The following is a 26727-nucleotide window of genomic DNA, read 5'->3' as shown; positions in this document are numbered from 1 at the left end:
CTTAAGTTGTTGCTAGCGCCATGCACGACAAAGGAAACAAGCGCAGCAGCTGCGTCGAAAAAAAGAAGAAATTGGATGTCAGCGCTGCCCCAATAAAACTGAACTCGCGCTGTATGTTATTTCTTGCAGCGGTGCTGATTTTTTTGCACGCATGCCATAGCTTGAGTGAGAGATTTGGTGAATGTCCTTAAATTACGTAACTTTGAGAATGTCCGGAAATACAGAACAACGTAATGCGGTTGGACGGTGAATAGTATAACGCATATGTGACAGCAAGCGGATGAAGTATTGATCGACTGGATATCCGATAAATATCAGCCAGAAAGATGACGTAGCATTTCAGGAAATTACGTGAAAACGACAGATGGCACAAATCGCTGCATCCTGAAGATGTCCATGGGGCAACGTGTCGACAGCCTTACCGCTAACTTGACTGTATAGACGATCACGCCGCGCGTCGTTTCGTTGAAGTAGAAGGTAAGGAACGGGTGCAGGATGTAGATGGCGAAGCACAGCCTGCTGATGGGAAGCCAGCCAGCCCAGGTGAGGAATACTTTGATGACTCCACCGCTTCCCCAGGCACAGGCCAGTGCGATGTAGGCAATAGCCGCCGAGAAGAGGACCCGGTGAAAGGCATCGTAGATGGCGTAATCTACGCCACCGGGCCTCATGTGCCGACCCTCTTTGTTCCACAACCACGGAACGTGGGTGATGGCCACTATGGTCACCAGCGACAGCATCCAACCACCGAATGCGGCCCACTGAAAGGACACGTGAACACCGGCAGTGTTTGCCACCTTACCACTTGTTAACAGCATCGCATAGACTTGCTTTCGCGTGCACCCACACCAGGGACAGATCGATCGATCAATCACTCATCAATCACTCAATCATAGCTTTAGTTGTGCAACAGATAATATTCAAGCCATATTGGTATGCTACGGGCTAATAGGCTACCAAAGCAGCGCCGAGTGGTGCTAGTACACAGATGGATAAATATTATCGCCTGGTTTAAAAGAAGAGGATAGCTTTAGTTGTGCAACAGATAATATTCAAGCCATATTGGTATGCTACGGGCTAATAGGCTACCAAAGCAGCGCCGAGTGGTGCTAGTACACAGATGGATAAATATTATCGCCTGGTTTAAAAGAAGAGGAACTCCTATATTCTCCTCTACTCTTTGTCGAGCAGACGACTGACCATGAAGTGCACTTCTCGAGTCAGCAGCACATCGTGTACGGCGAGGCAAGTCCGGCGATCAGCTATATGCTTAAAATATGCAAAGTGTCATCAATGCAGTGGAATGAAGCAGAATACTTGCTCATCGTAGTGGTCGGTTGTCCCATGCGATGTATCAGTACTTAGTTATTTCATATAGTATTACGACCTCATTAAAACACATTTTGCCCATTTCGGCAAGAAATTATGAGAAGCTTCGAAAAAAAAATATTCCTTCTTGGCGAAGCATCCTTGTTGGCTGAAACGCCGGGTAAGATATGGGGCATGCATGCTCTGTGCGCTGGGAGCCCAAAACCCACTCGCTTATTCCTAATGCGGATAAGTTTAGAGCTGTGCGCAATCAGGCGTAGTGCTTGATTTTCCTACTTTTTTTCTATTTCCTATGCGATTCTTCTATTTTATTTCTGTGCAAAAATCAGCTTTGGACTCTACAACTTAACTATTGTGCGAAGTCTAAAAAATAACGTGCAACTTTTCAGCTCGAATTTAGGTGAACATCATCGCAACAAAGAGGAAAGACAAAGGAGCCTAAAAAAAGGCTGCGCACTGTTGACATTACAAGCCCATCTGTTTCGAAGCCATGAAACATCGTTATCCAAGCTTAAATTGCATTACTCCGAGCATTCGACATTATACGCAGAGGTAATAGCGCAGTTCTTATTAAACCGCATCGGAAGGGACAACGCAGTACGAACTGAGACAGTCGACGAAGGCAGTAGACCCCACTTCCCGTCCGGACTGTGTTGTCTTTTCAAAATCAACGCACCCCAACAGACGAACGGCCCCGCCTCGGTGGCGCAGTGGTTAACGTGCTCGACTGCTGAGCCGGCCGCGACTATCGCTTTACGACGGAGGCGGAAACCAAGGCGCCCGTATACGGGAGAACATCGACTCTGGCGGTCGAAATTTCCGGAGCCCTCCACTACGGTGTCTCTCATAGCCTGAGCCGCATTGGGACGTCAAACACTACCAACCAAATCAATCAGTATACCAATATTCCATCCACCTAACAAACCGCCTCGGCGCAAGTTGCTGGGAATGCGAGAGAGTTATAAATAGCGACGGCTTGATCCGATATATTTTTGGGCTTATCAGAACACGGCGTTTTTTTCCCCACACAATAGTAGCTCAATTTTTACAAGACTCCTTAAAATAGAAAGCAACGAATGTGATCCATTAACCGAGCTGTCGCCCCACGCATTCCGTCACTTTCTTGTTCGTTTAAAATATAAGAAATGTGAAAACTACAACATTCGTCGCAGAAAGAAGATAAAACCGAAACAGTCGATTCTCCCTACCACGGTGACCCACACTTGTCGGCTTTCCTATACCACTCACTCTTCGTGGAGTTGGCACATTTATCGGGCGCATCGATCTCACCCGTTAGTTTTAAGTGTAATTTTGTCGCGGCCCAGGACACAACAATACCTCGTACCGCCGTTTTGCTGCGGCCAGACCGATAGCGTCGTGTGGCGAAAATACCACCGTGAACAGGCCGAGCGTCTGCTACTGCGCACGCCCTTATGTATACGTTTCACGGTTCGCCGGCTGGAGAGAATATGGTGCTGTGGTCGAGCGACCAATAGGATGCCTTGATGGCCTGTACAGCTTTCAGGATGAAGACATGGTTCTCAAGGAAGTTTCAATTATCGTTCTCAAGAGTGGTAGGTTGCGTCTCACTCCCCCGTTCGGCTGCACTTGAGCGCATTCAGAAGAGGGCTGTTTTGGAGAAGACTGCCGATTACCACAAAAGTGGTAATCTACCAAGAAAGGGTGGTTGGTGGAGTAGTAGCACGACACTACGGGCGCAGGCTTCCTACTATCATAATTGTGTTCCATTTGTATTTTTCCCCGCTCTTTCCAGGTCATAGGCTTTATCGACACACGAGTCATCGATACTGAAAGAACGTATTGCGACCTGAGCAAGTTTTTCGGCGAGAGCTAGGAAGACTTCCTTCGCTCTTCCCCACCTCCGTTTGATGGCTTGGTCTAGCAAACGTCCTTGCGAATGCCACAGTTACGCAGTCCGAAGGACGGAGTTTCGGCAGGACCGTTCTGCACGGATAGCACAGGTGCAAAATGGCGGTAAATTTTTGTTGTTTCAATACAGGAGGCTAGGCACCGAGACGCCACTGCACTTTACATGTACGGAAGGTCTCATGAGAAATAAACCTTGTGGAAAAAATGTTGTTCGTTACCTGTCCGAATAGTTATCCTAAAACGCTCCCACCGAAGCGCCAGATGCTGCAGAAGTGCTCTATCATGTGCAGTCGTAGATGCCTGATAATGCGTCCTTGTGCACGTTCTCAGATTATCTTCCTCTCTCATATAGACCTCTATATTGCGCAACACTTTATGCATCCACATTGAGTACAGAAAGACTAATTTAATCAGTGCGCTCCTTCGTTGCCACCCTTGACTCACCTTCTTAAGGCCCAGCCTTGGCTTCATGGCGAGGAAGTACCCAGTGATAAGTCCAATGCAGAATGGTCCTCCCCTTGTATAGAAGTTGATTTCGATTGAATCATGATATGCCTGGCGGGAGCTTCATTATTAGAGCGAAAAGAGAAAAAAAGAACAAATTAGTCAGAATGCGCTAGGCTCTGGAGCGATTCTTGCTAGGGCAGGTCACGAACATTTGCCCATCATAGCCATTTTATGTGTTAAATATTTCAGAAAGTCGCTTATCTGCCTTATCTGAGCTAAACTTCAAAACCAATTAGGTGTCGCCTAGAGAAGTGCATTTCAGTCGCGGTAATTTTAAGGCAAACCCACACTCAGAGGGACCTGCAGTATGCCCGGTCTCGTAGCTCTCGAGTTAAAGTTGTTTTCTTCCGGCTTCAAAGTGGTTCTAAACTGTGGAAAATGTTTGGACATTTAATATGCATGCCGAAATTAAGACCACAGTTAAGATGGAATGATGTGGTAAGGAGCCTTGCTGAAATGGTGGGAAGCTCTTTTGAAGCTAACTCGCCAGCGAAGCGCTGAAAACAAGCAATGACGTCAGATGCAGGGGGCAAGTCCCGCAAGCCTTTCAAATATATTTTAAAATCTCATTCCTAGCTTTGAGTGCAGTAAACAGAACGTTTTTTTTTTCTAATGCTGCGTTCACATGTTTCTATGAAAAATGTATGCTAAACTTAATCACAGCTGATCATATTGCAGGAAGGTATGAAAAATTAGTGCCTGTACAGGCTACATTAAGAGGCACTAAAGACCTTGCACACGCGTACAATATGGCGCTGGATCTCCTTTAGTAGAGTCTCAATTAAAATGCAGAAGAGCACCAATGAACAGCGTATTTGCTGCAATAGCAAGTCCAAAGACAGTAATTACCCTGCTCTGTATTCTCGGAGCAATCCCGTAGGTCCAAGGTCGTTGGCATTGTTTATGATGAAAGTGGTCAGCGAGCAAGCAAAAATGCACACTCCAAGCCCCGCCATTGCAAACTTGGGCAGCCTGCAACAAAATTCCAAATTATTCACACGTAGCACATATCCTTCATTCTGCGACTCAATATATGCTAAAGGCCGGTGCGACAGCAATCGCTTTGTGGCGCACGGCAATATAACACCGTAACTTGTGGTACCGGTTACCGGTGGTTTATATCATTACATATATCTAGCACGGCGTGATGCGCTCAAGTGAAACGGTTCATTGAGGTCCCATTTGCGCATGCGCCCACTGCACCAAAGGGGACACCGCAGAATTGTATCACGGTAACGAGTCGCCCCGCTATGCCTAAATTACCTGTAACTTAATAATTAATCTTAGCGCTACACATATACCCAGTCGTCGTTTACGTAAACACTTTTTTTCTTTTGAAGTTTGTGACCGAACAATAAATGTTGAGTGGTTTCTAAGTTTCTTTCTACCCGTGAGCAGCGATCTACTAGCGCTTGCCACCTACATTTCTGTCAGGGCTACAGTAGCTCGAACGCACCAGAATTCAGAATGACAGCCTGTGGGGCGAGTTGGTTCATGACTTGAAAACACTACGGTGCAAAGAAGAAAACACAAGAAAGATGTGGTATTCGTTCTTGCGTTTTTTTCTTTGTGCCGTAGTGTTTCATGGCACCAGTATTTACTCACGTTAGCGCAGATCGCCCATCCTGGGCTTCTTACCGTATCAATAGGAAGCCGATTGCAATACTGAAGACTAAAGCTTGAAAGACAAAGGCCAGGAACCATGTGTGCGGCATGCACTGAAAAAGAAGGAAAAACGGTTAATAGCAATTAGATCCTCGAAAATGCGCACGATAAGCATTAGCCGGTGCAATTGTCTTTTTCAAATGGTTGCATTTGCAATGCATGCAGCTGCTGGCACGAACGTGTGTGCGACGATTGTGTTCTTTCTCTTCCAAGCTACAACCGTGTTTTATTATGCAACTAATGTGTTCTCACGAACTTAAACACTTTGTCCCACAGCGCATTTGGGACTGCACAATGTTCTACGCGTTGCGTGCGTCACGCTATGACGGCTAGAAGAGGTGGAAGCTCTTGTTACGCAATATGCGACAATCGCCACAGTAAATGCTTGCCCACAACGTTTGAAATACGACTAATTTTCTTTTCATACTCTTTTTATAATTTCTTTTCTGCGCGCAACCGAGGACTGCATTTGTTGGTGCATGAAATATGTGTAGGTGACGACGAGCGACTTATTAAACGCTGGCGTGCTGTTTTTCAGGCATTTCCGAAGCGGTCACATGGTGAAAGCTCATCGGCTTTGTTCGATCTTCGTTGTTTTGCTTTTTTTCTAATTGGCAACGTATCTTTATTTTAATTTTTTTTCTTTTCGTGCAAGTCACCGGTTGCGCGTGTATTGTGCATGACATCCAATCTCCCGTGCCCGCATTTGCGCAGATGGCCCATCTGCTAAGCACGCACAATGCTGGTCCAGACAATCGTGCTTAGCTTCGCTAGTAGCGTTCCTAAGTGTTAACACGCTGCGCTGCATCTGTTTTTCGTCATCTATGAAACTCCATACACGAGAAAACAGTCTAAGAATTCAAGGTAAACGCAGGGGATAGTTTTTTTTTTAATGTTTTGTAGTGGATATTGACAGCAATTATTCCTCTGCTGATTTTAGGGAGAAAGAATATTAAATAGAAAGCAGAAGGAAAAACAACGCGCCGCTTTCTATTCTGCTTTCTATTTAATATTCTTTCTCCCTAAAATCACCACAGGAATAATTGCTGTCAATATGGACTACAAAACATTTAAAAAAAACTATCCCGTGCGTTTACCTTGAATTCTTAGACTCTTGGCTCCTTTAATTGTATCCTAATGAGCCCCTCATTTCCCGTACACTTTTCTGCTCTATACACGAAAGCCACTCTTTAGTTCGCTAATGCGACCAAACGGGCATAAAGATGAGCTAACGCGTCCATGCTCACGAATCAGAGGCGATCGTAACAACGCGATCAGGTGGAATACTTGCGGCAAAAAAAACACGTCCGCGTTCCAAAATATCCACTTCAGCGCCAAGGCAGATTCAATTTATACCCGTTTGTTTTTTAATAATCCAAAGATCAATTTTAAATGCCACATACACAAACGTTCTATTTCGGTAGCATACAGCTGATATTTCGAGATGGCATTGGCGTATAGGCGTTTTTCTCTGCATTCATATTTGTCTCATGATGAACGTATAGCAGATTGCCCAGCAGGTCTTGCTAGTTTTCTAAAGATTGGTTTCGCGGTTTTCTGCTCATTTATTTTGCGCTGTTTCCATAATCCCGGAAACGTCCCCCGAGTGACAATTTCTCAGGTGAGTATTTTCAACGCGACACTGGCAAGGGTTGTGGAGACATTGCGGAACAGGGTAAAGCTTTTTTCACGCGTTGTTTAGTTCGAGAAATTACCTGATCATTTATTAGACTCGTTATATTCTAGGAAATAATCGACCGTCTGATAAGTTGCAGAAACTATCGAAGGATCCGTAGCCGGCCTTGGCAGCTACCATCTGTCAGTGTCATATCCGCGATTTTTCGCTCACAACCTCGACACCGATGTCAGAATTTCTTAGTTGTCTGTATTTTATGGCTCCGATTTCTATCGCAAATGTAACATGTCTGCTCCATTGATTTGCCCAAGAGCACTTCGCTCACGTGTGCCGGTCACAAAGCCTCCAAGCAATCTCGGAGAACATATACCACACCGTCGGAAGCCTGGCGTCTACTCGTTACTGAAAGTTTTAGGATGAGGGCGATGATATCGAGGATTTTTTGCTTCAAGAGGATATTTGCCTACCGAGCATACATTGAGTATAGTAGGGAATCACTCAGAACGCACAGTACCATTGTTGTCAGTCCCCAAAGAAGCGCAGTTTGAACATAATATAATCCACAGAACATCACCGGAGAAATCAAGGCTTAAGTGGCACACAGGATGCTTTGTCCGGCCCGTCCTGGGTGAATCTCCAAACCAACGAAACGACGCAATGGTTTTTTTTTCCGTAGCTGGCTAATGCTAACTGTTTTCTATTATTATTATTTTCTGTAAAATTCTAGTTTCCTGTCTTCGCCGTTTTGTGTGTACAGGGCTGTTCTTATAAAATATATACAACAGGATTATCATATTTTATTTCTTAAAATGTAACGTACCTCAGTCATGTACGTCCTCAATCCAACCAAACTAAGCGTGAAAGAGGATCGCTGTGTTCCAGTGTATTATGTCGGCCACTGAGCGGCGCTACTGCGGCGACCGTCGCACACTGCGTAGAACGTCTTCCGATTTGCCGCAACCGGCCGTAGAACATATTTCGCCCTATGTTTGATCCTGTGTTCCTCGAACTATCTACGGCCTTTCCGCATCGTGGCTGATGCGCCACATCAACGGTGGAGGCTTTACCATAAAAGGTGAGGCTGCTACTGCCCTTGTTCTCAGGCAGCCAACCCATCAGGGCATTTCAGGATGCTTTATATGGCTGAATGGCGTTCCATGGTGATTGGAGCCATTTTGTAGTAACTGTGGGTCCCACTTTATGATGGTAAAATTAGCCATGGGCTGTGTACACGGAATTATCATGTGGTCGCGGACGTTTGACATTGACTGCCGCCACTTCCTATTTCGCGGAGACTGAACCTTCGCATTCAGATCTGGCTAGAGCCCTAGAACAAGTACAACAATTTCATCCATACTGTGAAACTTTGTAAGGGCACAATGTTTCGATAAATGGGCCGATATGGTTCGCATATTTAGCTCCTGAGAAGCACATTAGCATTCATTCTTAGTGGTCCACTTATGCAGACAATCTACAATGAGCATTACTGATATTGTTAGAACGAATGCCCTTGATGTTCGTTTACTGCTCGGCTTTCCTCCCAAGAACTTGCTGCCTTAACTGGTCTTTTGTGGCGATGAAGTTATTGACGAAGAGCACATTCCACTGCCAACTCCTATCACATTGTGAGAGGTACTTTCGGCTTTCAGTGGCCCACGAGGGGCCACTTCCCAGTGTGGGGAACTTGGCATTGATCACTAGAATTAGTAACATGTACAGTGGTAGCAACCTGCAAACATAGAAAAAAAGAAACGAAAAATGTTTGGTTAGTGTACAACCAAAAAAAAAAAAAGAAAAAAAACTCAAGTCGCTGGCTTTCTTGCACACGTCTGTCAGCGGTTATGCGAGCACATGTTGCGTGGTTCCATCGGATGACTCCGAAGAGGGACCAACAGGAGTAAAAAAAGCCACGTACCCTACGTAGAAGTATTTGGTGGCTGTAAAAGCGCATCTGAAGTACCTCCCAGCAGTACAGTCTTCCTGGCTTCCACAGCGCCGTACCACTCGCACTATGTTGTACGCTACGGACCTGGCACTGCAAAGCAAAAAGTGAGGCATCGTTGAAGCACGCTTCGAAGGCTTTTATGTCTTCACACAGCTCCCCCCCCCCCCCCCCCCCACACTCACATTTTTTTTTAGGGTTTTTGTATTACACATCGTGTGATTGGAAGTGTGCAGTACGAACAACTTTAGGGCACGGCTGCATGGTACGTTGCCTAAAATTCTCATTACGGGAAAAACAACCATGGGGTGCAAGTAAACTTCGCCTGCAAAACTATAAATCGGCAGCGTTAATGTTCCCCGTCAGAAGGCCCCCCTGTGGGTCTTCGTTTGTGTACATTCACTTTGCTGCGCGGTTAATCGCTAATACATTAATTATTGCCCGTGTTATCCCACAAACACTGATTGGCGTACAGTCGTAACTTACCACATTCTATGAGAGACCACCCGACATAGATACTTAACCCCATTTAATCCGCTCGTACGAAAGTGCCTGCATGGCCTAGGGGTGACGCACGACTCAGGATTCTTTTCTTTTTTGCTTTTTTTATTGGCTGGGACAACAAAATGGTGTCCACCTGATACAAAGGGTCCAGCTAACATTATCATCATCATCATAATCATCAAGGGTTCCTGTGGGTGTTCGATTCTCCTCCGATCTCAAAGGAGCCGATCGAGCTGGCTCTGAAACGTCTGCGTGCTAACTTGCAAGATTTACCGTGTTTCATTTAGAATGGAATTGTTCAGGTCGTCAAGCCGATCGAGGTTTTCAAACGAAGCGGTGCCCAGCAGAACTTTCGTAAGCAAGTAGGGAGGAGCAAGACGAGCGCGAAAATTGTTTCGCCGGCTTTTCTTCGGCCCTCTCTAGGCTGCCCACTTGCTCCATCCGGCGTTGGAACCCCCTCCCCCTCCCCCCCCCCCTCAACACACACACACAAAAACAAACAAATGATGTGAGGGCGCGGCCACCATCTTGACGCCACCCTGTCTTTCCAGAGAACTAAAAAAATTCAAAAGCGCGCAGAGGCGGGAAGGAGGCGCCATCAGGATGTCTCTACGTAGCCATAACGTGGGCTCTACGTCAGGCTTGTTGTCACATGACTTGACGCGACCGACGTGTAAAGATTCAGTCCCATCTGAGAAGCGACTAGATAAAAGTATCGCCCCCACGAAAAGACTAAAAAAGTCAGCATTGCGTTATGTCACTAGGCATTACTTTTTTGAAATATAATACTCACATGACTGTAGTGATGGCGTCAACTGCCAGGGAGTTTATGGCAAACTGAATCATGGGATCATTCAAAACCTCTCTCAACGACTTAAGATTTCCTGCAAAGAATTGGAAAATGGAATGTTCCTGAAAATGTTGTCCAAATCAGCTGCGATAAAATTGATATATTTTGCCGTTTTAATGCAAAATGACTGCTTCGTTATAGCCGATCTACGGTTAAGTTTTGATCTTTTCGTTACGGTACACTGAAAGAACTCCCATAAAAATAAACCACGGACCAAGAAAACTGTGATTTTACTTCGTTTTATCCGATAATTTCCTATATCCGTGTTCGTTAGAGCGAGGTTCGACTGTACTTGGCCTATCGTGATATTAAAATGTATAATAGAAGGAATAAACATGTTTTTTTTACATTTACTCAATATCGCACTGAAAGCATAAGCAGGGTATACAATAAGATACGTCAGACGGCGGACATACATGGTGGTTCTCGATTGCAGTGGCCATTGCGGAATCCATTGAATCGCAGTGGTGATTCATGGCTTTAAGTGACGCCGTTCTCGATGTAAATGAAATTTCCATGCGCGGAATTGTCGCACGGGCGGAATTTCAGTAGGCCGTCGGCTGACGCGAGAATTGATCTTGTAAAAGCTACGACAGGACACAGAAAGGCGCACTTGTCTGCTGATGGGCGATCAAGTGCATTTAGAAGGAATCACCAATATGAGCGCTAATCTGGCTTTCGCGCGCGCGAACTTGGTTGGCGCATCGTATGAAGCATTCCAAAGAACCCGTAGGCAGGGGACGCACCCGACAGGCTGAAGGGTCGCAGTATGAGCGTGCTGCCGCTGATGATCCAGACGAAGCTCATGGAGGTGATGCCCGCCATAGGCGCCAGCGTTGCGCTACCTCTGCGGGCACTCATGAGCATACGGAAGTTGCGGTAGGTCGAGAACGCACGCAGAACTTGCACGTTGTGGTTCTTAGCCCCTGCGAAAAAAGGTAGATGGGTTAGGCGGTCGACAATGCCATTGCCAATTGGTACATGTATATCCGCCTTCCAATCAGGCGCACCTCGAAACGCCCACCTTCTCCAGTTTTCGTGCCTGGCAAGTGATGACACTTGTTTCGACGGTGAACTGCTGTACATTTGAAAAGAGTGGCCCAGCGATAATGTTCAGCCACAGCTACGCAATGCGGCCACGTTACCGAGCAAGTCGACACGACGTGCGTTTACGAGAAGAACACAAATTATACACGAAGCATGGGGATACGATCTGCTTGATCCGCTGCACAGTTGCGCACAAATCTGTCGCTTGCGAACGAGAAACGGCTTGTGCAGCGACTGTGAAACTCAACCAGCCACTCCTTAAAGACCGCGGGAAACTTGAATCCGGCGCTAAGCATGGCATTGGAAACTGTGCTCAATTCGTAAGTTATTCTTCCATTATCGTCTTAATGTACCAGATGTTTAATGTATTTGTAGAAGTAAGGTCAAGCTTGCTCAAATTCATCGGCCATAGGCAACAAATCTGGGGTGCATTTTTGTTTTAGGTAATGACACATAAGACATTACAGTGAGTTCTCTTATATAACTTCCTTGATTACTGTACTTGAATACCCTCGTGGTTTTCGTCTACGACAAGTAAGTATTTTATCATTGATTTTTTTTTTCATTTTCCTTTTTGAACAGCCGAGCGATGGCTAGCTATGACATCGTACATGAGCCAAGACTTTTGCCTGAGCTGTTTGATTCATGGCTAAGTGACGAAAGAACAGCGCGAAAAATATGGGGACAAATGAATGCACGCAAACACAGGACGGGTGCTGACTATCAACTGTTTTCTTTTTTTCAAAAATCAAGCAGGATAAATACCCTACATGCTGGACCACGTGGTGTGGTTGGCCACATGATAAAGCGAAGTGCCCTTGAAATAAAAGAACACATCAAAACCAAAACATAACATCGTCACCAGTGCAGTTCAAGAAATGTTCATCCAAACAAAGGTACATCGGCTCGTCTTCACTCCAACCGGAGAACGGATGACGGACCAAAAAATTCAGTGCAAAGACGAAGGAAAGGCTAGAAAGTAAAAAAGAGAACATAAATATGAGTGTAAGATGTGGAATAAATGTGAATGAACTTAAAAGCATCGCAGCAAAAGTCCGAATCAATCAACAAACCAACAGCCAACAAGAAACACTGCAAAAACGTTCTAAACATAAAACCGGCAGCCAACGGTTAACACGGTGAAACAACAAAAAACTAATAATAAAACAGCGCTGGTGCTGTGTTCCGCCAGTATTTTTTTTTTTTCAATTTGACTCTTGTACTTGTTTTAGGAAGCTCCTGTGCTTTGTCCTTGTGTTTTTGTTGTTGTTGTTGTTGTTGTTTTACCGGAGGAACTGTTGGCTCTCAGTTGTTTCTTGTTTCTTTCGTTTTTCGCTATGTTCCTTGTTGGCTGTTGGTTAGTTCATGGACTCGGCATTTTGTTACGATGGTTGTTGTTGTTGTCCAAATAACTTTTAGGTTCATTTGCACTTCTTCGACGTCTTCCACGTCTTTGAAACAATTTTATTAGGCCTTTTTTTACACTCTGGCCTTTCTTTCCGTCGAAAAGCGACCGCCGGCGCTTTTCGTTGTTGGTGGAAAGCGAAGCGCCCATGTGCTGTGCAATGTCAGTGCGCATTAAAGAACCCCAGGCGGTCGAAATTTCCGAAGTCCTCCACTAGAGCGTCTCTAGTAGCCTCAGTACCTTTGGGACGGTAAACCCCACAAACTAACCTTTCCTTTTTCTCAGCGCACAGCTTTTTCATCCGTCATCCCATCTTGCGGTACTGGTAACACCAAGCGATATAAACCCCTCTTTTGCGAATAATTTTTTTTAACTGCACAGGTGACGATTTTATGTTTTGGTTTTTGATGGGTTATCTCCTCTGATTTCACGGGCACTTTGCATTATCTCATCACACCACGCGGTGCAGTGCGTTTGTGCTAATAATCATGCTTGGTTTTCGGAAAATAAACAGTTTATAAGCACCCGCCCTGTGTTTGCGTGTATTCTCCCGCTCTCGTTTTTTTCTTTTTTTTTTTGCGCTGTTCTTTAGTTACATAGCGTACATGAGGGATGAAAAAAAGATAAAGTCAATGCTTCTCCATTCGATATGATTCCTGTTTTTGAGGGAGGCTGGCCATAGTGAGGTAGTGAATTAAAACGATGGAGCAACAATATCGCAGTTTTTTATCCTTCCCGTGACTCATTAACTTTAATTTTGTAGCCATAGCTCTTCTGTTCAAAACGAAACTGAAGCAGATGAGAAAAGAAATTCGATTGTAAACCGTTAAAGGTGGTAGGCGAATAGCAGCTGGCGATTCGTGCATAGTACTATCTCATGCATCACTACACAAAATAAGGAACGCAACTAAAAAATAGGTGGCTATACTCTTTTCAAAGGAAAACCAAACTATATATCCTGTTTCTTTCGACGGAATAAAAGTCAGTAATGAAAAATAAGCTCCTTTTATGCTCAGAACAGGACTACTCAAGCCGTCATTTTCATGTCATGCTATTTAAGTCTGGCACATAATATAGTAGCTTCTCTCTCTCCCTATCTGTTTCTTCTTTTTAAGTTCTTGTCGGACATTTCGACATGATTTCTCATAGAACATGACCTCAGTGTATTGACTACTTACTTATTTCATAGGAGTGAGACTTGACTATTTCCTTTGCGGCAAACTCTCTGTTGACTAGCATGAGGAACATGGCGTCCACTAGTGTTCCCAACACGACTAGGATGACCAGTACGCCCACGATGATCCTGTAAGAGAAGATAATGGCATGCCGCAATGAAAGTGGCGGCCTTTCTTAGCTAAACTGCCTAAAGCAGCCCAATTAGACAGCGCCAAAAACAAAGCGTTATTATTTTTTTCAGACAGCATGGAAAATGTAAAGCAGCTTTACAAAAAAGGACTGTGTGTAACCGTACAAATCGTAAACTAGCGGAAATTCAGAGGAATTTTGGGCAACGAAGGTTTTTGTCATGTAGAGGCCCTCAACAACCTGCACGAGTGCATGAAATATTCGATGCGACGAATGCTGCCTTCTTTCTGGGCCTGTCATAATGTGAAGCATATACCGTGACCGTCTTCTGATGCCTGCGGACAGGAGGCAGAGTTGATCATGATGTTCGGAACGGCGACAGCGAGTCAAGCATGAAAGCACCCGCCTAGGAGCACGTATGCAGGAGCCCGGGGCCATCATGCTGAAAGATATATAGAGGACGGCGACGGCAAGACTCAACTTGAGTCAGCAACACAGAAGGTCTGAGAAGAACGCGGGGTTGTTTGGCCGGTCGTCACCAGCGGTCAACGAGCGGCCGCGTGGGCATTCCCCCTTCTGGGTAGCCGTATGGAGGGAAAAGGGTCCGGCAACATTTCTCTCATGTCTTCGCGATGGAGCGCGCGGGCTCCTTTCACGCAGGTGTGTGCCCAGAACATCAGCCATCGACAGACACTGGGCGCTTCTTGTCTTCTTGTGCCGCCATCTTTACCGCCACAACGGCTTCCTCCTTGCCGCCAAGTCTGAACCCTTTCGGAGGCGGTGTCACCAGGAGTGATTTTATGGACACACTGGCGGGAGAACGCGCGCGGCGTGCCGCCAGCGGCAGGACGCCTGCGCGGCAGAGACATCGGTTTCGCGCGGTGGTCGCCGCGGAGGTCGTGTGACAGTGCTGAGCTCTCCTTGTGTCGGACTGCGCGAGCAGAGCCGCAACTCTTTTTCGTCCAGCAGCTCGCATTCCAGTTTCTCGCTGTCCCTCGTCATCTGCCGCGATGATCGGGTTTGCTCCGCAGCACACCGCTCGAGCACTGTAAACAAGTTTACTGTCCGGTTCACATCTTCCTCGACGTGAATGTTCAGCGGGCGCTGAAGTATGAAAACAACTCGCCTGCGAGACCGGATTCTTTGCCGATGATCGCTCATCCGTTGATTTTCGCGTAAAAGGGGCAGTCTCAAGAAAGTGTTCCATTATATTCTCCCACTGAGGCTCAGTTTTCAACGCGGAGGCACAAAATGAGAATGCTCGCTTCGTCGTCGATGGCTCCGGGCGCTTGATCGTGGTTATAATCGTGGTCTCGCCGCCTCAGCCGCGGGAAGTTAACTTGTAGTAGCTTGTTAACTTGTAGGGAAGTTAGCCCTTGTAGTAGCCACTAGATGGCGACACTGACCCGCACGTCGCTGAGCCGGACGTCTCTCATTGGCTCATGATGGACAGTAAAATATACGTGCGCAAAAAGACGAGACATCGGCTCATCCGATTCGCGGCACGCGGCAAGCCGCCGAAAATGGCTCCTCGACCCATTCGTCGCGCGGCAGATTTACCCGCCGCCGCGGCAGGTTTTGCGGCAAGCTGCTTGCCGCCGGCGGCATGCCGCGCGCGTCTTCCCGCTAGTGTGTCTCTACCTTAAGAGTTTGTGGAAGTGAGTCATTGTGCAGTGATCAAGACACTCCCTCGACTAAGGCCCGCTCTTAACCTAGGGAAATTAGGGAAGACAAACTCTATAAAACTCCCGAATGTGTCCGGGCATCCTGGCTCTTGCTCTAGTTCTTGGTTCTTGATTGATTCTTCAAAGATGTAGATAAACCCAGTCTTCTTCGTCATTCAACTCCGTACTGCCTTCACTCGTCAGCATCTCTCTCCTGTGTGGAACGGGCGTCGCCATGTCTAGGGAATCGTCCAGCGTGCACCCGAACCCCACATCTAACAACGTCGGTATATTAGTAGAAACACTGTGCTACGTAAACAGCGTGTTTCCAAAGTAATGGGGACACACAAAGCACTCTGATCCCTACGGGCTTTAACAGGAATGGCATGGCCAGAATTTCTTTTAGAGCAGCTCTTGGAGCAGGCAGATATGCCTTCTGAAGCACGCTATGGGGCAGAAAATGTGCGTTCAGGAGTATTCTTATGGAGAAGAAATATAATCGTTTTGTAGCAGCAATATTAGTAGGTAGCAACCTGAGACTGCGGCCATGCAATGTAAATCTTCATTAAAATCATTAAGTCATCCGAATTTTGTCTGGGCAATGCAGTGGAAGCGGTACCTAATTAGAAACAGTCTCATTCACTGAACGGATTTCGAGCAGCACGCAGTTTCAGCGCAGTGGACGAAGCACACGGATGAAAGTAAGAGAAATATGTGTAGACATTAGAACGCGTGAATACATCCGCAAATAAAAATAGCGGCCCCGTGTCGCGCCAATCAAATAACGTTCGAAACGCGCGATTGACCGAATAGCGCACCTGACTGCAGATGCGGGGCGACGATGAAATTATCTGAAACAATGCCCCTGAGCTTCAGTCGACATATGGGGACTCCGACCGTGATCGTGCCCGCCATACCACGCGTGAAGTGCACGTGCACCACTGTTCTATTAAATTCCGATTTGGAGGACTTTGTTCTTCAATCGCTGGCTGCACGGGTCGCACCTTGACGGGATGCCCCGCACAAATTTACCGGTGCGAGCGCGACCACGCCCGTATTAAAGAGCGACCAACGCCATAGAATTACGTGGACCTGCAGGACGACGCTTCTACAGTCGGAATCAACGAGGTTCGAATAAATTCGATGTTGCAAAACTTGTGAACGATTAAAGCGGTCACCGCGAAGCGATCACAGAACAGCACGGATGCTTTGTCCGTTCCACTGTGTTGCCATGCGGGACATGTTGTGCAGGTGCCGCGTCTCTCGTGGTGCAGTGATCGAGAACGATCGTAGCACTGGCACCCGCTTGCCTTCGTCGCCGCTACTCGTTGATTGCGCTCTGGCCCCGCACTATGACGTGCCGAGCACACCGCATGTCTCGCTCACTTGCTGGTTCCGGCTCTCATTGTCGTCAAGGCATCGCTTTCTTCCCTAACTAGCACTACCGCACGTGTCCATTCCACGAAAGGTGAGCAACTGATATGAGCCTTGTGAAATGCTGCAACCAATTAACGCCGCTTGCAATCCACGATCGCTGGCCGCGAGTCCGGACACAAAAAATACCGCAATTCACGAATATTCACTCTGATCGAATACATATACGTAGAATACGTGCGGTCCGAACGGAATAGCAGTCGCCATCACAAACTGCTTCGTATGCTCGGCCGACCCTGGAAACCCCAGCAAGTGGTGCAAAAAATTAAAAAGTGCGGTATTTTTGGCGCAAGCTCGCGCGATTTCGGCGAATTTAATGCTTTTCGTGCAGCATGGCGCAGAATACTGCATTGTATCAAAATGCCGCTTTGGCGCAACTGTCCAACATCTGGGTAACCACGAAAAATATAGTGTGATTGGTTTTAAGTGTTATCCATGAATTTTAGCTAAGATCGAACCTAACAATCAGATGCGCAATTGAATGCCTGCAGCTGTAAAGTAATACATGATAGTAATATATCATAGATAACGGGGAAAACAACATGAAGGCAGTAGAAAAAACAGTTGCGAGAGCACTGCAGAATCTGCACTGGAGAATGGCGCTAGCCCGACCGTTGCTGCTTCACACGGTACCAGGTTCGATTCCAGGTGCCGCAGCGTAAACTCCGGTTTCCAATGGGTGCAAGATTTCCCCCGTCCTGGTGCTGGGCTCTTCTGGGGTGAAATGCTTGCAAAAGAGGACGTGGACGAATAATCTTGGTTGAAAAAACCGAAGCGGTGACAATGGGCAGAGCATCCGCCTCGCATTCGGGACGTACGAAGTTATATTCCCGATACCGCCGGGCACCAACCGGTTTTCAATGGCTACAAGCTTTCCCCCGGCCTAGTGCTCTGATCTTTAGGATGAAAGGCTGGGCAAAGAGGCTATGGACCAAAAACGTTGCGCCGATGGGCCAGTAATTCGCACCGCCATCGGACAACCGCAAGTCCGCCTCGCGCGGCAGAAGCCCATTTTGGGGCCCCTTTTACATCAGGATGGGACGGAATTTCATGCTCCTGATTTCGTGAGAATGAAAGCAAGATATCCTTTCTGCGTTTTTCAGTAAATATTAACGATACGGTAGGGTGAAATGATTTTTCCTTCCTGATCTTTATTTTCAAAATGAGTGCGCCAATGAAATAAAATACAGGATTAAAGTCGGGAATATAAACCGAAGAACAAACTGAGGAACAGCACTTTTACATTTATTTAGCACGAAGCATCAAGAACACACTACCACGTCACTCAAACCACACTTGAAAGCAGAGGGCATCGTTGGCGACAAACCCTGCCTTTACAACGTTGACCCAAGCATAATCTTGAGTGAACACGGCGGGATTTTCAGTTCCGGCGACTGGCTTCGTAAATGCATCTTCTGGCACTGCCCGTAGTGGATATAACTCTGCTTTCATGAACCTTGGTTTCCTTTGGGGATGAAGGACTTCAAAAAAAACGGTCTTGCGGAATGGCCAATGACAAAAGTTGTCGTACTCTCCCAAGCAGAAAGACAGGCCCAAAGAGACCATGGTCACACCAAAAAATTTGCGGAATCGGCACACCGCGTGGAATGTGTACAGGCACAGGACCTCGCGCATTTTACTCTTCAGCGTCACTACGGGTTCAGTCTCGAGTGCGCTGGTCACCGCCCCGATGCCGGAAAAGGTGAAGATAACCTTGCGAGCCTCGCACACATCAAATTTCACCTGTGGTTCAACCTTCATCCTTGCCTCTCGACTCGCACCGGGGTCTGAAGCACCGCCACCGTCAACCGCACCGAGATCTTCCTCGCTTGTACGCACAAAGCTCGAGTCGCCCGCCCCGTCTGGCTGGGCTCCAATACTTGCCTTCTGAACGTACAAATTTTGAGAGCTGCCGACCGCCACACTGTGTTGCGAAGCATTCTTGTTGAGCTGGCCACTCGGAGCATCGAGCTGGACGGACCTTTCTTCACAACGACCACCTTCCTTTTCCCTCTCGGGTTCCTTCCAAATTTGCTGCTGTGTCACAGACGAGTGCTCGTGCGAATGTTTAGAAACTCCAACAGTGTCGTCGCTGAAGTGTCTGCCATCTTCGTCTGACTTTAATTGTCCCGGTACGGAAGCACGTGAGGGTTCATCCTCTAAACTTCTGAGAGCGCCCGACGAAGAGGTGAGCACGTCGAAGTTTGCCGCCTTTCTCTCGTTTTGCCTCAACGTCAACGCAGTATTTGCGAGAGCCGGACTTAGTGCTGCTGACGTAAGCTTAGCGTTGCATCTAGGCCCCAAAGACGAAGTCGTGGCTCGAGCCGGAGGCTTTTTTGACTGACTTGTCTCGCTTCTTCAGACTTTGTTCCGCTTGCAGGTGGCCAGCTCCAGTTCGTCCCGGATGCTCCGTCTCCGCTGCGCTCAGGAGAATGCGGCGCTGAGCACAACACTCGCAATTCACCTTCCTGTCGCTCATCGTGGTGTACCTGCCTCAAAAGAGAAGGCCTTTGAAGACCGGGTGTGACGACGTCGGCACTAGGATGTGGCGGGCAGTGTGGTTTCTTCGGAGCTGTTTGGTCCATTGCACTTAAATCTGTGGCAACGTTTATTACCTCGGCTGACACTTCAAAGGAACATGGCGACCTTTCTATCGCGACTGGCACGTCATCTTCTTTATCAATTCCGTCTTTGCCCGAATCTCCTGAAATGCAGCCTGCCTCGCGCGGGAGAAGCCCTTTATGTCACCACTTTTTTTTTTACAGCTGCTGCTGACTGCTGCTAAAGCTGAAGTTCAAAGTAATTACCAATACGAATATAAACCACATTTGCAGGCTGTTAGGTTGTACGAAACTGGGTTTGGCCCACCAGGGGGAGCCGCGTAGTTTACGCAGCTTTTTCTAAGCGCACACCCCTAGGTAAGCTGAGCGCGAGGCCGCAGGACACTTGTACCGATTTTTACCTGTGGGTGTGCGGCGGGGGGTGGCTGTCTAACTAACCACCTACCGCAACCGACACGGGTGCTCGAACTACTAGGCCACGGCTGCACTGCTGCGCCCCTTTAGCTTTGAGCCCTTGTTTCGAACGAGGATCGCGGTCGTTGCAGTGCTGGTGAAAGTGTAGTTTACAGTTTGTGGTTTATGGGGTTTAGTTTCCCAAAGCGACACGGGCTATCAGAGGCGCCTTAGTGGAGGGCTCCGGAAATTTCCACCACAGGGGGTTCTTTAACTGATGTAACATAGCACAGCACACGGGCGCCTAGCTTTTCGCCTCCATCGCAAAGCGCCCGCCAAGGCCGCGATTCAATCCCGCATTATTGGGTACAGTGGTTGCGAGCCCTAACCGCTGCGCTACCCGCGCGGGGCTTCAAGAGTGGGATTTTACGGTGCACCATCGCTCCTGTCGCGTGGCGCGCCTTTGCGCGCGTTCGTTGCAGTGCTCCTGCAAGTGTGAGATTGGCGATATGGCTTCGCTGACCATCGCGCCCCCTACGTTGCCATGGAGACGACAGGAACGGTAGACAAGAGAGACCACACCTAGCGGCATCTCTCGGGCAGATCTCGCGCACGTGAGATTTTTCACTATGAGCCAAAAGAGGCTTTCGCCTTAAAAAGTAGTGCATTAATTACGACGCCGCTAATAAGGTAGCAGACTGTTCATGCGTGCCGAGCGTCTCCTTCGTAACGCACTGTACTAATTCAATGTCCATCTTCACGTCCGGCGCTTTCATTTCCAGTTTAGAGACGTAAAACAGCACTGCAAGGGAGAGAAACACACATTGCACGCATCAGCACCATTTGTTGCAAATGAGCTCCTTGTTTGATCATGGAATTAAGAAAAAGTATTTGAACTGAGTAATGGTGAAAGCCAGAACAGCAGTGCATTTAGAGCCTCAAAATGTAAAAGAATGGAGGGTATTGGCTTCGTGAAGGCACTGTCATACATTTCCAGCCTCCCAGCGACAGTCTAGCTTTGTTAGATTTAAAATAAGCAGGAGAACGTAAAATCCCGTGCCGGTCCTTCGCCCACTACACCTCGAACTGTTTTGCGCGTGAACGCTGTAGACAAAATGCTCGCTCAAATGCTTCCTGCACACGTGATAATGAACAGTCACTTCTTTGTCCATTACTAGCTTGGTTAACTGAGCTTATCTCAGCTAACTTTAGGACAAAAATGGGAGCTTACGCTAGGTTTCGTAGCGTACGTCCGGTATTGATGAGAAGTTACGGAACGTGGTAACAGCTTAAAGTGCAACTCTAGCGACGGCGCAAGATCAGTATGTACGATGCTGACATTCGCTAACAAGCAAAATTAAAGTAATAAAATATTTACGGAACATTTAAGCTCCCCATTTAAGGGTACAACGAGATGTCGTTAATGGCAACCACCGAAAATAGAGATAAAGCCAGCCAAACCTTGCGAATGTGCCTGCGTGGCTTTGGGAGTAGCGTCGCTAACTAGGCATTCAAGATCCCTAGAAGTTAGATCCTTACCCACCCTCCCATCTGAAGTGAGTAGCCTGAGTTGGCAGCTCTTAAGAGCATGTAGCATCGTTACAAAGAACAACCGATTCACTGCTCGGCCATGTGAATTGCCAACTACCATCTCCCGGACCATGCCCGTTATATTTAGCTCACAAATCCGATGCCGGATTTTTTTTCGAGAACGGGGCATTTAAACGCTATATCGTTAAAAATATGTCTTCCAATTTTTTAAACGCGCAACTCCACTGGAGCGCCTACTCAGCAGCTGTAAGAGGAGCCACGTGATCCCACTTACTCTCGTAGACGCTGCAGTCGAGCGTCAAACTATGAGTCATCGAGACGGGGCTAGTTAGAGCTTATGAATTTTAAAAAGGACCGGGTCCCCATCCAACACGGTGACCTTTATATGCGGCCACTGTCACCGAGAACAAAAAGCGCCGGCCGCCGCATACAGTTCTCGCCCTCAACGTCCGCGCTTCTTTTCAATTTAATACGCATACCAGAGGAGCCACAAAACGGAGAAAGCACACAATGCTGAGTCGCTTTGTTGAACAACGACGCAAAATAGCGCGAACGTCGCAAGGGCACAGGAATTGATGGCGAGAGACAGCGCAGTGTCTCGCCTTCTGTGTCCTTGTTAAGTTTGCGTACTTCTGCTTCGTTATGAACAGTCAACCATTTCGTGATACGTTATTCATTGCTGAAGATACATACGTACAGTTTGGTCGTAAATTACAGCAACACAACTGCATTCCCTTTTGTTGCTTTTTACCCTCCTACACAGCTCAGAGTGGGTCGTCTTTCGTTCCTTAAACACAGTCATTTTCTTAGGAAACAGTCTTTAGGAGAACGTGGTAAAATCCACGTGCTACACTGGCGATACCAGCCATTTGGTACCCCATGGTTACACGGGAACACACGCTCTCCTTGTGGAATTCTGGCCAGTTTGCGAACTGCTGCATAAAATCCCTGGACCCTGACCTGAAGCTCCGGCTTCCATCTGGCCTACCCCGACGCGAAGAAACTTTGCTGTGCCGCCTGTGGGTTGGTGTAGCATTCACAAACTCGTTTTCTTTTATGATAGGCGGCTGCGACGAGTCTATAGGCCACATTCTTTGTGAGTGTACCCCATATACAGTGAGGAAAGACAGTGTATATGCCATGCTATGGAGCATCTAGAAGGTCGCCCATTGACTGAAATTAAGATTTTAGGTCCCTGGACACGGCGATCGTCCACGTTTAAGACCTCCCAGGTCCTGCTCAGCTTTATGAAAAGCACAGGCCTAACCGAAACACTATGATTTGCTGTTATGTTACGTGATATGACTGTGACGTGATGTGATGTGACATTTCTTTGACGTGACTGTACTAACTTTACCCATCCCTCTCTCACAACTTTTATATCCACTCACCCCGTTGCCCCAGTGCAGGGTAGCAAACCGGTTTCTTTTACGGGTTAACCTCCCTGCCTTTCCTCCTCGTCTTCCTCCGACTCTTGTTGAACACGAGCCGAATGCCGGCCACGGTGGTAACGCTTCAATGGAAGCAAAAGCCTAAGGACGTCTGTGTCATGTACGATATCATCATCATTATCCTGACTATACCCACTGCAGGGCGAAGGCATCTCCCATATTTCTCCAATTAACCCAGGTTCTGTGACAGCTGCATCCACTTGACCCCTGCGAACTTCTTAACTTCGTCCGCCCACCTTACTTTCTGCCGCCCCCTGCTACGCTTTCCTTCCCTTGGAATCCAGTTTGTTACCCTAAGCGACCATCGGTTATCCTCTCTTCGCACTACATGTCTTACCCGTGCCCATTTCTTTTCGATTTCCACTAGAATGTCAGTAACTTTTGTTATTTCTATGAGCCCCCGCTCTGCACGCTTTCTGTCTCTTAATGTTACCCCTACCATTTTTCGCCTCCCATGATTAGTCCTATGTACTATATCAGAACACGAGGAAGAACCCCATGCAACACTGCGGTGCCCCTTTCGGACTTTACTGTCTCCCTCCCCACCTCCTACCTTCACCCATGGCGTGGTCGGGGTGTCCGCAGGGAGTGACAGTTAACATGCCTCTCCTTTCCCCATGTATTTTTGTTACACACAATACAACCAATATTCTGAATGGCTCTTGAGAGTGGAGGACATCCTTGCTCAGACACTTGCTCAAGTTGGTTGGCGCTCCCACTGAAAGTAGAAGTTTCACTGCGTTGCTAATTTTATTTCTCAAGAGCCTTAAGTAAAAAAAAGGAAGGAGGACACAAACTTGCTGAGCCTACATACCTGTAAACAGTTTAAGGCTGTCCTACAGTTTTAGACGTCTCTCTTCTTTCTTTTTTTCTTTTTGTCAGCAATTTTCAACAACAAGCATTCTGCAGATGATTTAGCCTTCCTTCTGAAACAGTTCGGTCATGTGTAGACTTCCCATGCTGCCACGCACAGGAGAGCACGAACACCGGCCGCATGTGCGCGCTTCCGTTCATCTTTCGCGTTAAAGAACCCCAGGTGGTCGAAATTTCCGGAGTCCTCCACTACGGCGTCTCTCATAGCCTGAGTCGCTTTGGGACGTTAAACCTCACAAACCAAACCATGTTTCGCTACCTACCGGTATACAGCGGCGCCCACTCACCTCCAGCTCCAATAGCCCGGAACAGACATGGCAGAAATTGAATTACAGTAAAGCAATTACTCTAATTTAATTATTTGCCAGTAATAAATTTAATTAATTACTTTCTCGGTTTGGTAATTTAGGAATGTAATGAATTACTTTTGGTAGTAATTTCGCAACAAAGGTTATTAATTCTTTTCGAAATTACTTTTACTAAAGGGCGCCACTAGGACAGTGCCGCGAAAGCAAGAATGACGTGCGGCAAGCCGAAGCCGAGCGTAACGAATCGGCAAAAGGAGACGGAATTGAGCAGAACAGTGCGTCTGAAACCTCGTGTGTAGCATGGTCACGGCTGTCCCATGAGAACTATTCCCCAAGCAGCAGGACACAAGGCGTCAAGGGAATGCTGAAGGGAGAGATGGTGCAAAAAAGGCTGGTTAAAAACTAGTTGGGAGCGCAGGGCAGTTGCACTCCTTGTTGCGTCGGCTAGGGCGTAGTGGTGCCTGGTTACACTCGTCACCAGGGCGAGGGAGGATTAGGGCTTGGGGAAATAGGCGGAAGGGTCCATGGCGCGAGCCACCATGGCTTGAACATTACTGAGCAGTGAACACAAGGTGCTGAAGTCGATTCTTGGGACTGCGGAAGCAATAAATAACCTAGCTTCTTCGGGCCCTTCAGATAGGGGAGACAGCTGCGGGCCAGCAAGACGCTGGGTTCGCCGGCTATTTCACGATTATTTGGCCATGCTTCTGCTTTTGTTGTAGTTGTCTTTTTTTTCTTTTTTGCTCCTGTCTTGTTTTTGTAATGGCGAGTGCTGTAGGAAAGAGGGAAGGAAAAGCTCTCTGGGACAGAATTTAGCGGGAAGACGAAATAATGTGGGTGCTTCACGCCTGGAGAACAAGTTTTTCTTTTGTTTACTAGCTTTACTTAGTGTTTGTCTGGATGGAGAGTAGAAAGTAATTTAAAAGTAACTGCATTACTCAGTAGAAGTAACCGTAACGTAATTTCATTACTTTTTGGGAGCAGTAATGCATAATGTAATTTATTACTTTTCTGCAATTTTCAGTACAGTAATTAGTAATGTAATTTATTTATTTTCAAAAGTAAATTTCCCATGTATGGCCCGGAGGGCCCTTTCGGTGCACGCCGACGGGAGGCAGAGTCCCAAGAAGCCGGGGAATTCGTCCATCAGCTCGGAAACGTCCTTGAGATCATTTTTCTGCGAGAAGAAGGCATTGCAGAGTATTGCTCAGTAACGAGAGGGTAAAAAAAAAACGAAAGGAAGGCAGGTTACTTCGCCCGGAAAGGCAAGGAAGGTATGAACGATCGAGTGAAACGTAGAGAGAAATTGACGTCGTGTTGCAGGGCAGCAGGTTAATTTCGATCACCTGCAGGGCTTTTCAAGATAGCGCGCCGACCGAGAGCGCACAGCACACGGGCTTCTTTTGCATTTCGTGTCCATCGAAATGCGGCCGTTGCGTCCGGGGCTCGGTCTCGTGGCCTCGCGCTCCGCAGCCCAACGCCCTTAAAAGAGCCCCAGGGGGTAAAAATTAAGCCGCAGCCCTCCACCAAAGCGTCGCTTTTTCTCCTCCTTCTCTCTATCCTTCGCCTCATGGCGCGTTTTCGGCGGGCACCGAGAGTGGGAACGTTATACCGCCTTTCTTTCATCGCAAGTAATCTTTACACACCGTGACGAGTGTGCGGTGTGGTACAATTTTTAAAGATGTGCGTAGTGTGCTGCAGGAAGATCTTGGCATAATGCGAGATCGAGAAGCCAGTAAATAAGTGCCGGTCCCCAACAAGAGAAAAATAAAAGACAGTAAACTTGATCTAAACGCCGCGTTCATGCGGCCTCATACACGGATGCGCGTAGCGAGGCGGCTTCGCTCCCCTTGAGAGAAAAATATCCAAATGATGTGCATTTTCCTACAGTTAATACTGTGAACGCGAGCTTCGTTCCAAGAAACGAAGAAGTTAGCAAGAAAGTCGGCCTCGTAGAAGCTGCGGTCGATCCTCTTGTAACTTCAGCTCAAAAGATTAAGTGGCAGAAAACTTCACGGTCTCCAGACCTCGCAGTATTGCAGTGAGATACAACAACCGGAACTATTCACACGTTTGAATCAAATCATCAGAAGCATTTCGGCATCAGGTGATCCCACTTATCGCATATGCAAAACTGCGAAGGACAGAGGCCGAAGCAAGCTCCACAAGCGGTGACTATAATGTGGCGCATTTTATTTGACTGATGAAGCAAAGGATCATGTATAGGCTGAAAGGCTAAAGAAAGAAAAGTAGAAGAGAAGAGGTGTGCAACACGGCACGACAGAACACAAGGCCCGCGATAAGCCCAGCTGCTAAGATGAATTTTATTTAGCGTCCCGTCCTCCGTTCTGTTTCAGATATGAACTTTCACCAACAAGGTCAATTGACTATTTACTCTTTTATCACGCTGAG

The 26727-nt window shown here is 47.3% G+C and overlaps 1 pseudogene; it reads right to left on the bottom strand.

Moving 5' to 3' along the window:
* The window catches only part of LOC146183836 (nose resistant to fluoxetine protein 6-like), a 26517-nt pseudogene extending 793 nt beyond the window's left edge, over nucleotides 1–25724 (bottom strand).
* Between the last annotated feature and the right edge of the window lie 1003 nt (nucleotides 25725–26727).

Source organism: Amblyomma maculatum, chromosome 7, assembly GCF_055883805.1.
Source record: "Amblyomma maculatum isolate TAMU_Amacu chromosome 7, ASM5588380v1, whole genome shotgun sequence".
NCBI classification, from domain to species: Eukaryota; Metazoa; Arthropoda; class Arachnida; order Ixodida; family Ixodidae; genus Amblyomma; species Amblyomma maculatum.
The sequence above is the reverse complement of the archived record's forward strand: the minus strand, read 5'-3'. Positions and strand labels throughout refer to the sequence as shown.